We start from the raw sequence: 18,846 nt of genomic DNA, 5'->3' as shown, positions 1-18,846 counted from the left end.
ATTGGGTTCCCTGTGGAGCCTGCTTCTCCCTCTGCCTGTGTCTCTGTCTCTCTCTCCATGTTTCTCATGATAAGTAAATAAAATCTTTATAAAAAAATAATGAGACAAAATGGTGAAATCCTCTTAAGGCCTTAGAAATTATAGGCAATCACTTTTAAAATAATTTGCTTTTAAAATAGTTCAAGTTATCCACAGTGTAGTTGTCCCATTTTCTGGCTTTCACAAAAATTTCTGAAGTATAAATTTTTTTTAAAGTTTTTTTTTTAATTTTTATTTATTTATGATAGTCACACAGAGAGAGAGAGAGACAGAGAGAGAGAGAGGCAGAGACATAGGCAGAGGGAGAAGCAGGCTCCATGCACCGGGAGCCCGACGTGGGATTCGATTCCGGGTCTCCAGGATCGTGCCCTGGGCCAAAGGCAGGTGCTAAACCGCTGCGCCACCCAGGGATCCCTGAAGTATAAATTTTGAACAAATTTTAAGTGGTGGGAATAGCAAGTAATTCCAGGATTTAAACAAAATTCAAAATCTTAGAATAGGGCATCTATCATCCTTAAGGTTCTCCAAGTCAATAATTTAAAACTTTTCATGTAGAATAATACAGAAATAGGAGGTCGAAGCGAAAACTCTGGATTGAAAGTAAAGATGCCTGGACAATAGTTTCAGTTCAATTGCTCAGTGCACAGAAAAGAACCTCAAGGGAAAGGACCAACAAGGTTAAGAGGGCCAAATGTCTCCATTGGGCATCATGCTGCACAATACTGAATGAGCATAATCTTCTGTTAAACCTGAAGATAGCCCCACAGTCTTTTTCAATACCACATTTCAGGTACATTAGAATTGGTTCTTATGTATTTACTCTTTCAACTAAAAAAACTTCATTTGTAAAGAAGGGCTGAAGCATTTTGGGTCACTACAAAGAATGTCTATGGTTATACTTGCTATTAAAGATTTGAACAATTGCTGAGAAATCGCCAAACTTCCTATCTTAAACTGAGAGCAGTACAATTGTCATTCTCTATATAATGAAGACATTGCAAAAGCAAATGCATTTGCTATAACTTAAACAGAGAAGGAAAGCAATAGTGCTGCCAGGTTCAATCTTCTACTGTCCTGAGGCATAACTCAAGGCCACCATTCTAATGCTAGGGATGTTTAAACACTATTCTTAAATCTGCAAGCAAGAAACTGTAACTACCTCAGGGGATTGAAAACAGGGAACTGGGTGCCCAGGCATAGATTCGACTTTTTGACTTTATTTATACTGTTTTAATTTTTTTTATCATGAGACTATATTATTTTTAATAGGGGAGAGCACTCTTCTATAAATAATGCTATGGTAATTGGATATCTGTGTGGTAAAAATAGCACTTGATCTGTCCTTCATATCATACCTAATAAATGATTTCCAGGCAGATTAAAGATCCAAATGCCAAAGGCAAACAATAAAGGTTTTAGAATAGAGTTAACTCTGGGAACTTGAGGTTGGAACATATCCAACAGAGCCTATAAAGCAGTAACCACAGGGAAAATATGGATATACTAGACTACATCAAAATTAAGAACTTTTATTTATCAAAAGACAACATTAAAAGAGAGTAAAAAGGCAGCCTTATTTATTTATAAGTAAACAAGGGCTCATAACCAGACTATACAAAGAACTCCTATTGATCAAGGGGGAGATGGGCAAGCAACTTGAACAGAAACTTAAGAAAAAATGCAAAATAAAAAGCGCTTAACCTGGCTGTAACATAGGAGATATAGATTAAAACCATAATGAGGTAGTTCTGCACACACAGCAGAACAACTAAACAGCTAACATCAAAATGCTGAAAACACCAAGTGTTTACAAGATGTAGAATGTCAAAACTCTAACTACTTTGCTGGAAAAGGGATATAAATGGCTATGCCCACTTTGGACAGTTTGGCCCCATTTGGCGAAGGTGAAGAGATCATCCTCTATGATCCAGTGGTTCCATTCCCAGACATACACCATCCACATGGTGTGTATGTGTGCCTCAGAAGAGATGCATAAGAATGTGCATAGCAAATTACTTGTAAAAGCAAAAAAAGAAACCCAAGAATTCAGCAAAAGAAGAATGGAGAACTACTTTTAGTTTATTAATACAGTAGTGCACTCTACTATGATAAAAATAAATAAACTAAGGGCTAATTTTAATAATTAAATTAAGGACTTTTAAAATCATTGAGTAAAGGAAGCCAGTCATAATGAAACAAAATATTATATTTTAGGGGTGTATACAGTTGATCCTTATTATTTGCAGATTCTGTGTTTGTGAATTCATGTACTTGCTAAAACCTATTTGTAACCTCAGAATCAATACTCATGGTGCTTTCATGGTCACTTGTGGACACATGCAAAGCAACACAACACCTGAGTCACTCTGAAGCATCCAGTGTGCACAATGCCATCTGAGCTGGAACAGAGGGATGCTCTGGCCTTCTTGTTTTGGTTTTCTAGAGTTTCTAAGTACAAGAAGGCCATGAAGAGCTTTATGGAGAAAACTTGTGTTTAATAAGATTTGTTCAGGCATGACTTACTGTGTTGTTGGCCATGAGTTCAATGGTAATGAATCAACAATAATATTAAATAAGGTATACAGATCAGTTGACAAAAATGTAAAACCAGAGGCTCATAGGAACCTAAGCCTGTACTTCTGCTAGGAGCAGTGGTTCAGTATTTGCTAATTCAGTGTTTATATTGAATTTATTGAACATAACTACTGGACATAACAATGATCTGTATTTAAGAGACAAAAACATAAATAAAAACATGGAAGTGATTACTGTAAACATCCAATTAGTGATTCCTTTTGTTGGGGGAGAGAACTATGAGAGCAAAGAAGAAGGCAAGGATACAGATATTTCTGGGATCTTGGCAGGGTTTTACTTCTTAAACTGGGTGTGATTAGGTGGGTGTTTACTCAATGATAACTTGTTAAGCTGTACATTCATATTTCATGTTCTTTAAAAAAAAAAAACATATGGGGGATCCCTGGGTGACTCAGCGGTTTGGCACCTGCCTTCAGCCCAGGGCATAATCCTGGAGACCCAGGATCGAGTCCCATGTCAGGCTCCTTGCAAGAAGCCTGCTTCTCCCTCTGCCTGTGTCCCTGCCTCTCTCTCTCTCTCTCTCATGAATAAATGTATAAAATCTTAAAAAAAAACCCAACATGTGCAAACCTATTTTTAACACATACCTATACACAGTAAGTACGTCAACATATTAACAGCATTCTCTGGATGATGAGATTCAAAGTAATTTTTTTTGTGCTTTAAAAATATTTTCTACCTTTCCTATATTTAATATGTTATGTTTATAACCAAAAAATAAATGTCATTAGTAAAACTGATCTCCTTAATCATAAAAATGGTTACTTTCATTCTCTGGAGGAGGACTGTTTAATAGAGGCAAGATGACCGTTCCATCTTTCTTGCACCAATCTGTGGTTTGGGTTGCATAACACAGCTGGCAGCTCCCAACAGTTCCTGCTGTTCCCTCTTCATTTTTCAGTCAACTACAATCAACAAATATTTACTGAGCACCTTCCATATGCAAGAACTAATTTTTCCATCCTGCTTTCCTGAGAAATGATGTTGGCCCCTCTACAGACATTTTTATTTTGGTAAAGTTATCACAGTAAATCAATGGTGTCTTCCCTTCACCCAAGCATGGGAAGTCGAATAGGACATCTCCAATGTCACATTTGAGTAAGCTGGACAACATGTTAACAACAGAGGCTCAAAGTCATTGGCCATCTGGCATACTTTTCTATACGGTCTGCTTGCAGGGGATATTTCCTGTTTGGACAAGGGGGAGGAAAAGGAGGGAGAAGGATTTACTAAGAATCGCAATGTCCACTGCTGAAAACAAAGGAGTATTTAAAATTAGTGGTGGCCCAGGATACTTCAGCTTAAACCTCCTGGGGAAAGGAGGTCCCTTGAATAAGAAGGCTGAAATATTTCACTATGTTCAGAACTCTCAGCAATAGAAAAAGCACTTCTGCTAAGGATAACATTTAGGACGTTGAAATCAAAGTCCTGCAAGCCTACAAACCTTGGTCCGGATACCATGAAAGGCATATGAGGCAGAGAGATAAGCAGAGATAAACTTTGGTGAAAAGGCCAGCAGTCTCTGACTCTCCATTTCTCCTCCCAAGCAAATAGCTGACTTCCCTGTAATTCGTGTTTATTCAATAGTCTAAACATGTGGAAAATTATTTCTGATTTGATTTCAACCCACTCAAACATCTTCTCTACTCCATTTATTATCTTCTATGCCTGGCCTTGCTCCTTCAGTGTGATCATGCACAAAACCTGCATTTTCCCCTGGACCATGCTCAGTGTCTACAAAGGCTGGCTCAGGCTGAACAATAAAGGAATGCAATCTCACTAGGCTTCACAGTGATTTTTGCCCCTTGTTCATTTGGGTCTCAGTTGCTTATTGACTTGACTGGAAAAAACTTTAAATGATTTTCCAGCAAACTCACCCTTTTCAGTGGAAAAAAAGAGTTTTAACATCTGTGAATAAAAACAAACTGAAGGAAAATGAATTTTATATTCTGCTCTGGTTTCTTTTTTTTTTTTTAAGATTTTATTTATCTATGAGAGAGAGAGAGAGAGAGAGAGAGAGGCAGAGACACAGGCAGAGGGAGAAGCAGGCTCCATGCAGGGAAACCGATGTGGGACTCAATCCTAGGACCCCAAGATCATGCCCTGGGCCAAAGGCAGGCGCCAAACCACTGAGCCACCCAGGGATCCCCTTCTGTTCTGGTTCTATACTCCAAAACCAAAAACCCACTGAGAAGGCAGTGAGAACAGACACAGCAAAACACCATTAATTCTAATCTCTTAAAATTAAAAAAATATATATGTATATATTTTTTCAAATATGAGGCAGATACAAATTACTCTGGACAATTTTGGCAAATTTACAATGTAATAAACAAGATGTTCAACATAGACACTTAGCTTTTTAAGAGGACTGTTCTTGGTGATCATTGTAAAATGCTAATTTGATCCTGTCATTTCTCTGCTAAGAACATGTTAATGTTTCCCCTTCACTCTGAGCATGAAGAACAAGGCCATCTCACCTAAACTACTCAAAGAATCTCTAGCCTGGTCTCTACGTTTTTACATTTCAATCCATCCTACTGCCTGTTGTAACTACATGAACCTCCTGAACACACAGCTCAGTGAGTATTTGTTGTATTTTGAATGAACAGCAATTTCCTTCTCATAAACTTCTGACTATTTATCACACATAGAATACATTCTTCACTCTGGTAGAGTGAAAGATGTAGTTACAATTTATTCCTGGCCACTAGTTTTCCCACTCCCCTTCTTCCACTCTACCCCAAGTGATACAGTGGAGCCAGTGTCTCACTGATTTCATTATAGGGGCATGCATGTGATCCAGGCTGGCTAGTCTGAGGGCCCCTTTCCTCTGGCTACAGGGAGTGGGTCGAGGATGGACATGCAACTGATCACAGTTTCTCCTTGTGTTCTAACATACAAATGCTCTTCTGGTAGCATAAGCTATTGGCTTAGTGTGGCCAGAGATCTTTTTTCCCATTATATGGCAGACATCTGTTTGCAAATGAAGTTTAAAAAATAAAAAAGAGGGAAGAGCCAAGTAAAATAATAATTTGGGTTCCTGGTCCAATTGTCATCAAGGTTAGATCCACCCTGAGATTTCCCAAAATTATAAGTTTATAACTTCCATTTTTTCCTTAAACTAGTTGGGTTTCTGTCATTTGAAGGTCTTTCACAATACAGCCCCAGTGCTCGTCTTAATCCACCTTACTGGCCTTCATGCCCTTAGGGCTTTCCAGGTCAGTGAGCTTTTTCTTAAAAGGCCACATAGTAAATATTGTAGACTCCCTGGACCAAGTGGCAAAGTTGAGGGTAGTTACTTATATAGCCATTTAAAATATAACATCTGAACAATGTAAAAACCATTCTTATCTCATGAGCCACAAAACAAGAACAAAACAAAACAAAACCAATAGGTAGCTGGCTGGATGTGGCCCCTGGGCCTTTGTTTTCCAACCCGCATTCTAGCCAAATGGATTTATTTGTGCCACGGGTGTGCTTTCAGCTTTCCATCACTGTGTTCTTTGCTGGTGCTGTTTTCCCACCTGGACTGTCTCTTCCCTTGCCCCTAATCAATGCCCATCCACCAGTCAAAGCCCATTTTCAACGTGAACTTCTACATGAAAGTTCTCTAGTATCACAGGAAGTTCTGTATTTCTCCTTGTAATCCTCAGTAACTAGTATTTCCCTTCTGGTCTTGACTCTATTTTGCATTGTAGTTATGGTACTCCTCTAACATTTCTTGTCCACTACAAATGCTTCATAAGATTCTTTGGAATTGACGATATATAAAGGTTGTATTTAAAAAAAAAAAAAAAAAAAAAAAAAAGGACTCCACGGGATGGAAGTAATTAGGGTAAGGAAAGGAAATATGGTTCTACCAGAAGCCAAGCATAAGACCTGGGTAATCAGGGCAGCCAGACATTCCTCAGAATTATCTGGTATCATAAAATGTAAGCAGCTCCCACTCTAGTGTCATCATGACAGCTCTGCATATAGCCACTTGTTTGCTTGCCTAGGATGGCTGCACCTGACAAGTTCGACAGAAGGGGCGTTTCAAACATTGTTTCTGGTGGGGAGGGAGACATGCACACTGGTCTATACTTTGATGGACTTCTGTGTTTCCGTTTTCAATTTTGGTCACTTGTTGGCATTGTTCTTGCTCCTGACTACTGGGTAGTGCTACCCGACCCCAGTCACTGGTGCCCCAGCCTCCCATCTTTGGCTGAAAGTATGTATCACATGTATTTTTAATATATAATATTTTAATATTTTCCTTTAAATTGATCCCCATCATAAAATAGAAACATCTATTTATTCCCTTCTAAGTGATAAAACCTCATTATTATTATTTTTAAAAAAGATTTTATTTATTCATGAGAGACAGAGAGAGAGAGAGAGAGAGTGAGTCAGGGATACAGGCAGGCTGCATGCAGGGAGCCGGATGTGGGACTTGATCCTGAGACTCCAGGGCCACGCCTGGGCTGAAGGCAGATGCCAAACCACTGAGCCATCCAGGGATTCCCAAACCTCATTATTATTAAAATGGAGAAAAAATTTCAGCCAGGCAACTATTTAAAATGTTCAGGTACCTCAGTGCCACAAAGCTCACATTTTGGAAATTTCTGTTCTTGGCCATCTTTTTTAGTTTCTCTGGTAAAAAGTATAGCATATATTTTTTCCAAGACCTATTTAGTTATTCTAAAGAGAAAAAAAAAAAATAATAGAAAGCTTATATGTCCATTCCAGGCAAGACTTTGATGGTTATTTAACATTTTTGCCTCTTCATTCTGGTATCATTTGTCAATACTACTAGCATCATCATACTGTCAACATTTACTCATTGTGTCTACTATTCTTGGGAGAAGAAGATATTAAAAAATAACTTTATTGAGGTATAATTAACATATTATGAAGTTCACTATTTGAGGCGGACCCCACTGATAGAGCTGTATAATTATACCCATAACCTAGTTTTATGTTTCTATCAGCCCCAAAAGGGCCCTCCTGTCATTTACAGTAATGCCCTGCTCAGATTACCAGCCATAGGCAACCACCAATCCACTTTCTCTCTCTAGAGATCTGCCTTTTCTGGGCATTTCAGAAGAATGGAATCATGTAATATGGCATCTTTTGTGTTTGGTTTATTTCTCTTTCTTCACAGTTTATAGTGAGCCAAGTGCTTTCAAAAGGAAAGTGAGAATGGCGATGGTAATAAATGGTGAGTTCTAATTTATATTAAATACTATGTTATCAGTCATTCTGTTCATCTTTTCAGAAGCATCATCTTAATTTTTCCAAACAACCTCAGGGACAGATACTACTCTTCCCATTTTTTCAGGTGAGAAAACAGAAGATGATAAAGTTTAAGCGTCTTTGCTGCCTAAGGCCAACTGGTTAGTGGATGATGAGAGGCTGGGATTTGAAAATGGCCCTAACTCTTAACCACTAAACTATCTGCCCTCTCTTTGAAAACAAATCTTAAAACCAAACCAACTAAGATTTTTTATTTAAAAAGATGAGTTTCCAACTCACAGGAGAAGGCAATGTATGGTTTATAGTGCCAGGAAAAAAGCCTTTGGGGCACCCAGAAGGAAGTGAACCTTCTTAGCACATCCAGCCTCCGTGGGGCACAGAATCTCCCTCTCGCGTGCCAGACACCAGACACACTGCATTTCCCGCTCAGGTAAACTGGAAGTGCCCTGCTTCTTGCAGCATTGTTCATCAGATGTGCTCTTGCCCTCGATCTACTAAGCTTTTTCACTTTATTTAGAAAGCATGTATTGGAAGAGATGAAAAATAATATATTTAAGGCTGTTTATGAGCAAGTTTCCTCAAAAAGCCTCAGAAGCTGGTCCATTTGCACCATCTGTTATAAGAGAAACCAGAAACCACCTGTCTGTCTGCTTGAGCCCTGCTCTTATCAAGGAAGTTGTAATTACCTCTTTGGCGAACGATTTGAATCATTACAGTAAATCCCTTATTCAGCACATATTGTATTAGAAGGCATTCTGACCCTAAAAACTAGGGTTTTTTTCCCCTCTTGTTCTGCAAAGATGCAGTAAAACCTCAGCTATCTGGAGCCTAGCAGAGTGAATCATGCCTTAGTCTTCTTGTTATCCAACAAAAAATACTTAAATATTTACTGTGTACCTACTACGGGGCAGGTGCTGTTTGTAGGTACTGGAAACACAGGAGAAAACAGGTGGAGTGAAGCTTCTACTCTCAAGCCTTACATTCAAATACAGTGTACTTTAAGGCAGGGCTTGAGAGCACACGCTGTGCAGGGAAGAAATATCAAGGAATCTATTTGCATTTTTATGTGATCCTTGTAAGATTTGTATTTTATATGTATCTTCTGATATATGTAATATGACAATTAGTAAGGTAGGTATACTTTATAAATAAGTAAATAAAAATAACAGATACATATTGGAGGTACATGCCCAAAATATATTTTTTTAGTATATTTTGATTGTTTTAGTGACCAAAATAGTTCCTGAGAAAAATGTTCCTGTATGTAATAGACAACAAATACATAAACAACCAAATGAAACATTTTAGCTGGTATGGAGAGCAAGAAGAAAAAAATCGGGGCAGGGAGAAAGTGAACTCCTGAATGGGCAAAGGTAGGTGGGGGTGATTGGGATCCTGTGCCAACAGGCCACTTCTCTCAGGAGTACCATCTGGGTGGAGGCCTCCACAAGGCAGACCATTGTGGGCTCATTTTCTGCAACATAAGTGCTTCTTTTTATTTTAACTGTCTGGGATTAAAACAAAAACCAAGCCCCATTTCTTCCTAAGTGCCCTCACAGTTTCTCTGCCCGATTGTAAGGCTTTTCCCAGAATACTTTGTGAACTTAATGGAAAGGGTCCTATTTTGAAAGAAGACTACCGAAAGAAGATCAGTAATAAATGTTGGCTAGGGCTGTAGCAGTTCTCAGTAGTGGCTGGTAACAGCACAACATACTTTTCCTGCAAGAAATTGTTTCCTGGTACAGCTAAAAAGTCATTCTGTTTGGGGAAACGAATGTTCCCCTTTTCAAACGAAGTCTCTATGTGCCCTAAAAAAATAGGTGGCTTGCTCCTTTTTGGAAGAAAGGACTTATATAACTCCCAAACACATCAACAGCCTGGAAACTTCCCTTCCTTTTGTGTGAGTTGCCACAGGACCAGACACATGATGAGATACTCCAGTTATCACATCTCCTTCATTCAGGTCCCTCTGACTTTCACTATCTGAGCTATAACATTTCTGAAGATGTAACCACTTTTTGGCAGTATATTTATGTTAGTTCACTTAGAAAATTCACATAGTATTACAAGCCCATTCAGTTCCCTTTGGAAATGACCAGCCTATGTTTTCAAGTACACCCTGCCTGAAACGTGAAGGCAAGCCTTCCCTGATGCCCATATCCTTCCATGCCATATCCCTGTCAGCTTTTCCTTCCTGTCTTCACCCAGGCTTTTGGAGACAAGATGACACTTTGGATACACTTAAATTTTCTGTCATGGCTCATAAAAAATCATGTCATCTCGATTTCCCCAAACTGCAGCCCTGTGATTCTGATAAGCAAGCAGAGATGGGAACCAATGATTCTTGGTGTCTACAGTGTTCCACATCAGCGTTGGAAATTTTTGGGAGATGGGAACACATAAGGGGCTTAGTAACAAAACACCTTTGTGATTATTTTGTTCATCTAATAACTTTGATTTATTCCCATGGATTTTATTATATTTGAACCCACAAATGTGAATACTAATCTACTGAATTAACAAACTCTCAGTGTCCATCTGTAATTTGATACCATGAACTGAAGTGTTCTGAAAGGAGAGGGATCAGTAATCTGGAGTAGTTTGAAAAAATTTCCACAGGGTTGTGGTGTTTCCCATTTTCCATTTTGGGGTTTAAAATTAGGTGGCTATGGTCATCTTGTATCGGGACCAGAGCATCATTGCCAAGGGCAAAATGAGCCCCTGCTCTATGCTGAGTTAAGGTGTAGCAACAGGACAAAGCCTGGCTTCTAAACTAACAGCTCCTACTGACAGAGAAAGTACTTCCAACATGCTGGGTTCTGGGATGAGCACTTTTTGTCACTGGCTCCTCTGGATAACCTTGATCTTGCAGAGGGGTAAGTTGAAAGACGGAAAGATTGAGCAATTTTCTGAGTCAGAAAGTGGTAGTGCTGTGGCTGAACCGAGGTAGCCTGACTCTAGAAGTTGGGCTCCTCCTAATACCTGTGCCCACTGCTCCCATCGAGCCCTTCCCACTGAGTAGGCTCCTAATGAGGTTCCCCAAGACATTTATTTCCCAAGCCTGGTGGACAGAAAGGGCCGGGAAATGCCTGACACAGAGCCAGCAAACTTACAAGGGGTTGCTTGATATGCCCTAGAACCTGCTGAAACAGGTGAAATCCCAGTTCCAGGAAATCATAAATACACATTCAATAGAGAATAAAAGAAAAAATGGTTTGGAAGCTCCTCAGTAATTTCATGGGTTGTCTGTTTTCAGAGAACACCTGTCATATTTGCTAAACAGACCTCTAAATGAAAACAATATTCTTGGGACGTTTGGGTGGCTCAGCGGTTGAGCCTCTGCCTTGGACTCAGGGTGTGATCCCAGTTCAGGGATCAAGTCCCACCTCAGGCTCCCTGTGAGGAGCCTGCTTCTCCCTCTGTCTATGTCTCTGCCTCTCTGTGTCTCTCATGAATAAATAATTAAAATATTTTTTAAAAAAGAAAACAATATTCTTAAGAATAGTGAGTTAACAGTTAGGGGCAGGAGTTTAGAGCCAGACAGTCCTCCCATACTAGCTCTGTCACTTATCAGCTGCATGACCTTGGGCAACTTAACTTCTGTGTCCCTCATTTTCCTTCTCTACTTCAAATGGGATCATTAATTAAGGATATTATATATATGATATACTTAGTATATTAAAGCTTGGGATGCAGTAAGTGTTCACTAAATGGTAGGTGTTAGGATTAGAGTATGCTTCACTTGACTTGAGAAAATAGTTATTCTGTTATAAAATGAAAAGTGGACTTAAGAACTTGGTACTTAAACCATCTACAAACCCCAACAAAGTGGTCCCAAGAGAAGTGAAAATGGAGAGAAAACTGTACAATTACCTAACTACAAGGAAAGAGAAAAAGTAATATGCCCCAGGTTCTAGGGTGATCATCCTAGGATAATTCCCCGCTCTTAGCGCAGCCCTGTTACTTGTGTCTGCACAGCAAAGCCCCCAGTGGAAAACATACAGAGGCACGCTCACAGGCGCTCCGGTTATGTTACCAGTGGCAGAGAGGTCCGTAGGTGTCAAATAACCTGTGCCCAAAGCCCAGAATTTCATGTTCAAATGGAGGTGTCAATACTGAGCTCTGGCTCATTTATAGACCTTAACTAAACCCTCTGTTTTCAGGGCAGGCTAACAGGGGATGTCTGTTTTTCCACTATCTCTCTCCAAGAAATGCTGATGGTGTCACTGAAAGCCTTAATGTTGCAGAAAATGGACCTAGGCAGATGGGAAAATAGGCATTATCCACCTGCCCACACTCACTCTGTCAGTGGAGAGAATCTCAATCCCCAGGCACTCCTCTGGACAGCTTCCTGAGAAACCCACGTGGAAGGGGGTGGGGTAGACAGAAGTGTAGGGTAATACTTCCTCTTTGGGCTCAGTCTTTCTCTAAGGATGACTCCATGCTCTGAAAAGCAGCACTGGACAGGTTTCATACAAATGCTGCCAGGGATGGTGTTGCTTGTTCTTATAAAACTCTGCAACACGAACAGCAAAAAATTGCCATCACTAAGCTGGTGTAGGTAGGCTTGGCTGGATCCTTGCACCTTAGGGCTCAATGGATGGCTGAATCTCTTGGGGGTGGCAGGTGGGCCACTGAAGTAGCTTCCTTCTTTTCTTTGCCTCTTCAGCCATGAGCCTCTCAATATCTCATTTCCCTTCTCCCTGTGTATACCTCTGTCATTAGGTTAAATGATGGTTCTGTAAACAGAGTGGCACATTTAGGAAGACAGGCTTAGAAAAGACTGAGAAACTTCTTGCAGGGAATGCTGCATTGAGTGGGAAGAACAAGGCCCATGGATACACGTGGAATGACTGTTGGCAATTTTTACCACCCTCCTCTCTCTCCTCATTAGAAAACCAGGGGAAATGTTATCCCAAAGGGCCTTTGTGAGGACTGCATGAGTGAACCTACATAAAGGGCAGGACACTGTATCTGCATGCCTAAAGGCCTCCTGACATAAAAGCAATATTGACACTTAATGAATTTGATAAATTTGTAGAGTTAGAGTAAGGAATACATAACCTTAGGATCTTCGCAAACTATCTGCCTATCCAAAGCAAAATTAACCAGGAAGGACTCCAAGTCTCTGCTTAATTCAAATATTCAAAGCCAGCTTACTTCCTCCCAGCTTACTCCCTCCTCCTCTTCCACCCATCTTTGGCTTAAAAAAGGGGGTGATGCACCATTATATATCTTTTTAATGCATATTTATATTTTAAAATACAGAAAGAAAACCCACTGTTTCTGTTTCTGGCTTTAAAAGCAATCATGTTTAATGTAGAAAACCAAATAACCACAGGCAAAAACCAAAATGAAACAAAAACAACCATCAATACTCCCACCCTACAGTACCACTGTTAAAATGTTGGTGACTATTTTAGAACCTTGCTATGTGTATATACACATCCATACGTATTTTGGTTTGTGTATTAAAATGGCACCATAAAGACTTTTTTATTCTGCTTTTTTCAACAAAGGAGTTTACTATGAAAATATTCCCAAGCTGATGAACTGTATCAGCAACACAATTTTTAATAGTTGCACTGTAGTCCATGGCTGTGTGATAATTACCAAATCATCACTATTTTTCAACATTTAAATTTGTTTTTGCTATTATAAAAGTTCATCCACTTTTGCATATATCTCTGATTATGTCCTTATAGCAAACACTAGAAGTGTAACTGCTCAGTCGATAAAACCATCCTAAGGCTTCTGACCTTGTATTTCCACATGCTAAAAAAAAAGGTCATGCTGATGTATAATCTCACCCAGAGTGGGGCAATTTGGTCTCACCCATGTTCCTTTTTTCTCCCCACTTGTCCCTTTCTTTGGTCTCTTAGGTATATGGGTTTTGTTTCTTCTGTCACATGAGCCAATCAAGATTATTAGGACAAAAATGGGGCCAATTTGGGTTCAAATCATTCCCCCAAAATACATGAGAGCTCTCAGAAAACACTGCTTTGAACTATTGCTGTGTTTCAGAACAAGGGGGTTGGTGGGACAAAGGAGGGTAGGTTTGTTCTCAATGAGCCTCTTCTCCTGGAATGAGAATTACTGGCTCACTGCAGGCCACCAACCAGTGAGCAGAATCTGAAAACGCTGAATTACAGCAAGGGAATGAATGAGCTTGTATATAGTTGAGACACACAGGCTGAGTCCCAACATGCATTCAGATACCCCTATTACATCTCCAGCTGCAATGATGGAGACCTCTAGTAGGTAAACTATCCTTTTTTAATCTTCAAAGAACCAAGGGGGAATGATTCTGATTCATTTTTTTTTAAAGGAAGATAAAGGATAAATGAGAATTAATTTGGATTGGAGGCTCAAATATTTGTAATGTGTATTTCAGCTAGTTAAAAAGAGGCATTCTCTACCCCCTAATGGGCAGGAAGGGACAGCTGGCATTTGGGAGCTGGCAATTCCTCCTGGAAGATCAATGTTGTCTCTGTATGTGATAGTCTGGTCTGGTCTAAGGTTTACTTGTTGAAATAGATAACGTAATATTCAGACTGTTAGCACATGGACACATACACTGTTTTCCATTAACCCCTTTCCTTCTGAGAAATTTCTACAATCTGAATACCTGACCCCCTTATTTGAGAGGCAGAGTTCATGATCAGAGAGAGGCAAAGGGAACTTCAAAAGATAAAACTATCGTGGGGAGAGGAAGAGAGACAACAAACATTCTGCAAGAACCTTAGGTTATCTAAAATTCTGCTGAAACTAGGAAGATGGAACCCTTCGCCAATTCCCTTCTACTATCTCCCCATCAGAAGTTTTGCCTGCTCACAAGGACAGCAAAGAGAGAGAGGCTTGTCCCACTATCTGTGAGGAGCTGGGGGACTGCAGGCAGAGCCTCAGGATTTGCCCTGGTATTTGCAGACCTTGGCTGGACACCTAGGAGTTAGTTAAGGAGGCTACTCTCCTGGCATGCCTTTCCCCAGAACCAGAGGCAGTGAGTGGCCTTGGGGAATTTCCACTGGTGGCTGCAGCTGCTGCTTTCTGGGTAACTCACAGTATGTGTGGGCAGGGAAGGGCTCGAAAAATGAGTTGCCTAGAGCCAACTCATTCTGCAAGTTGCTCCCTAGCAGATGACAGACTGTCAGTGAGTTTTGCAACTACTCAGGATGGGAGCAGACTCACAATGGGTTAGAGACAAAGCCCAGTGCTTCAGAATATTGGCTGAGATGAGTGAACAGTAGTGCTCTGCTTTCATTATCTCCTCAATCTCCACAACAGGTCTAGTAGATGAGGAGAACCTGTGAATGTGGGGTTTTGGAAATTCACAAAAAACCTTCCAGGATGTTTTACTGTGGGCCTAAACCAACCCACCTCCTACCCCTCACCTCAGCAAGTACTTGGCCAGCACTGTGTTTACACATGTTCTGTAAGGTTATACTGTCACCATTAACAGCCCAAATTCCCCAACAGGCCTTATCTAGGAAAAGAAACTGGCTCATTTACCACTTTTGAATTGCAGGAGGCATAAGGAGACTAACTCTAAAACTAAAGTAGTCAAGCTGCTGGGTTTACATGGAATCAACAAAACTGGAGGGCCAGAGAGTTTGTCAGGGCTGAGCAATGGGTATCATCAACTTTCCAAGGAACGTGCGTTATAAAGTATTGGGTAAACTATAATCAAGCAAGGACTTTACCCTAAAAAAATACTTTTCTTGACATGTTTTATGGAAACAGCCACTTATATATATAGGATCTGAATTTGAGAATGGAGTGGCTAAGGACAGAGTGATTATCTACTTAAGAACCAGTCTGGCCAGGCCACCACAGAGAAAGACAGAGCAAAAGATGTCTGTACTAGCAGCTTCAGGACACTCTGGCCCGACGCACTGCGTGATAAGTACATAAAACTTAGTTGCTATGTGAATTATTTCCTCAGCCAATTACTTAAGCTACATGAGAAATTATCTTGTTCATCTTCTGTGTTAATGACAGGTTTTGGACAAAGGAATTCTTAGTGCATCGACAATCAAGTTTTATTTTTTAAAAACTAAAATGGACGGATTTAACAAATAATTATGAAATATGTACTCTGAGATAGACCCTTTCTTAGGTACAAGGAATCCTGAGATAGTAAGATAGTGTGGTCCTTACTCTCACGGGGCTTATAGTGTCTTGAGGAGAGAGGACAATTTGCTGGTGAGTGAGGGTATCAGGTTAGAACATTTCAGAGGGAAAGTACTAAGAACAAAGTAAAAGGGTGATGTGGCAGACAGTGATGGGTGGGGATCAGAAAGGTGAAGACAGGCTAGGGCATGTGAGGATCAAGGAAGAACCTTCTAAGGCAGTATAAGAACAGGTGTTGCTAAGGCCTAGTGGCAAGAATGAACTTGGTTTACAAAGGAACAGAATAAGCATAGCAGTATGGCAAGCAGGGGAGAGAGCCAGGTGAGGTGAGGCTGGAAAGGTCAGGTAAGGTAATCAAGGGCCAGGTCACACAGGCAGGATAGAGTTTAGATTTTATTCTACCTATGTGCAAATAAAAGACACTGGAAAATTTTAAAGAATTTCTGGAATACATGGTGTTGCTAAAGAATTAAAAAAACTACAAATGAAAACAAAGCCAAACCCAAACCCCTAAAAATCTCAAAAATAGTGGCATTCCTAAGTGGGGTGCCAAAATACCACTTTCTGCAAAAAGAGATGGCCCAGAAAGCCTTTTCAACATATTTTATGTGTTTATTCATATAAAATAAATATGGCCCTCAGAGAATGAAACAAATAACCAGCTGATATCACACTATACTAGAGGCTAAGTGCTTCCCCAATAGACAGGGGTTACTCCATATCCAGTTTACAACAGAGAGCAGGGGCAAGGAGGTAGAATCAGGAAGGGCTCTCTAAAAGAAGGATTGTTTAATAACACAGCATTCCCTGAAATTGAGAAGCCACAGGGCAGGGTTGAGAAAGCGAAACCAGTTCAGTAGGGCCCAACCAGAGTTTCAACAGGGGCTGCAATGTCTAGCAGGGGTGGGCCACCCAGCGCTTCTTAGTCAACAAGAAGATTCTGGAGCTTATGGTATCCATCAGTGATGGGGAGAGTGGTGTGTTCAAGTTTGCACATTGGGACAATCCCAAAGGTGGCAGTACAGACAAGGAGTGGGGGGACTGGTCAAGAGTCAAGAAGACCAGAGAGGCAAGGCTTGGGCTGAGGTGGAGGACATTCTGGGCCGGGATAGAGACAAATGGGCTGATGTGAGAGAGGCAGAACTGATAGTTCTTGATCACTAACAAATCCGTGGTAGATAAAAAGCAAAGTAAAGGAAGCTGGCCAGGTTTCCAGGCACTGACTACAAAGACAGCTTGGAAAGCAGCACCTAATGCAGTCAAGGGTGATGGGGTCAGAAAAGACTAACAGTGAATCTTCAAAGGCACAGCAGATGTTAGTAAGTGCGTGCATGGAGAAGAAACACCAAGCACATATTCTCCCATTTTTCTACATTTCTCCCCCAGTTGATTCACCTCATGCTACCAGCAAGATGCTGTTTTTTTTTGTTTTTTTTTTTTTTTCTGGGTGTTGATTCAATAGGAACACTGTGCTTGGAACAAGAAGGTCCAAGTTTACAGAACAGAACTTAAGACCGTTATACATTCCCCAACAGGCCATTCAAGCTCTCTTGGCCTCCATTTCTCTCATTCACAAAATAGAAGCCCTAGTGGCTTCATTCACTAAGTTCATACTTACCTACAAATAGCACTGTCAAGTGCTGGCGAAACAGTGAACTGGAAATGGGCATAGGTCTGAGGTATATTTCAGCTTAGTGCAGGTATTAGGGAAGCAAATGAGCAACTATAATATGGTGCACCAAGTGCTGGGATAGGAGTTCATGCAAAAATCAAATGAAGTATCTGTATGAAATGGCACCGAAAACTGGGAGATATTACGAACATATCTTGTAATACTATTATTCTTGATGATAGTGTTAGCCAGATTCTAAATCTCCTAGGAATTTTTTTTTAGATTTCTGGTCTGCTGATGGCATCTTGTTTCTGAAGCAGCTATGTATGGGTCAAGGCATATGGGTCTGCTGTATCTATAGCTGTGTGTGTGCACATGCGCGCACACGCGCGTGCGTGCGTGCACACACACACACACACAGTTAGGTTCTCTATGGTCTGGTAATGAGCCATCACAGAGCAGTCTTGGCATTCAATAAGGCCTGCATGGAGACAAACAAGATGGTCCCATGTCCAAAGATGATCAGTTTAGTAAAAAAAGACACTTGGACACTAATATGATGATGTGTTATTACTAATGTCATACTGAATATAATTAAAGTGATCATATAGTTTACTGCCTGAACAGGACAGTGGATGGAGGAGGTGCTACTAAATTTTTTACCTGGGCAACGGGTATAACAGGTACACTGAGAAAGAGGGTCCCTTGAAAGAATACAGAGGTCAAATTCTGCTCAAAGTGATGTCAGTCAAATGCCAAAGCATATTGAGACTGTGGCCTGACTGATCCAATGCAACGTACATTTTGCTTTTCATGAAACTATTTATCTCCTTTTCATGGTTCCTGGCAATATATAATTTCCTTTTTATATGGAACCCTTAAGGCATTTATGGATTCTGAAATTATGAGCTGAAAATTGTACAAGGATGATAATGAGATACTGGAGTCTTTTTTATAGCAGAAATTTACATTACAGTAATGAAATTTAAGTTTCCATGCCATATCTACAGTTTTGCTTAAAGGCTTGCCAGGTAGGTTTACATTAAACCTCTATCTAAAGGAATTTTCTCCTTAGGCTCCAAAATGAACTGTCTTTTCCAGTGCTTTTTTATATTAACCTTCAAAAGCATTCTCTAAGGTACCCTAGGGCTAAGCCAAATTAATTTCTCATTTTTAGACTGGCTTTCTATATACAGTGGTAAAATAACTTCTACTCTAATATGAATGAGTAC

At 40.2% G+C, this 18,846-nt stretch overlaps 1 protein-coding gene across 15 annotated transcripts in view; it reads right to left on the bottom strand.

Moving 5' to 3' along the window:
• ARHGAP26 (Rho GTPase activating protein 26) overlaps nt 1–18,846 on the bottom strand; it is a 418,456-nt gene that overhangs the window by 26,908 nt on the left and 372,702 nt on the right. The window lies entirely within an intron of this gene.

This window comes from Canis lupus, chromosome 5 (assembly GCF_048164855.1).
Source record: "Canis lupus baileyi chromosome 5, mCanLup2.hap1, whole genome shotgun sequence".
NCBI lineage: Eukaryota > Metazoa > Chordata > Mammalia > Carnivora > Canidae > Canis > Canis lupus.
Note: the sequence above shows the minus strand (reverse complement) of the source record. Positions and strands in the feature narration are given on the sequence as shown.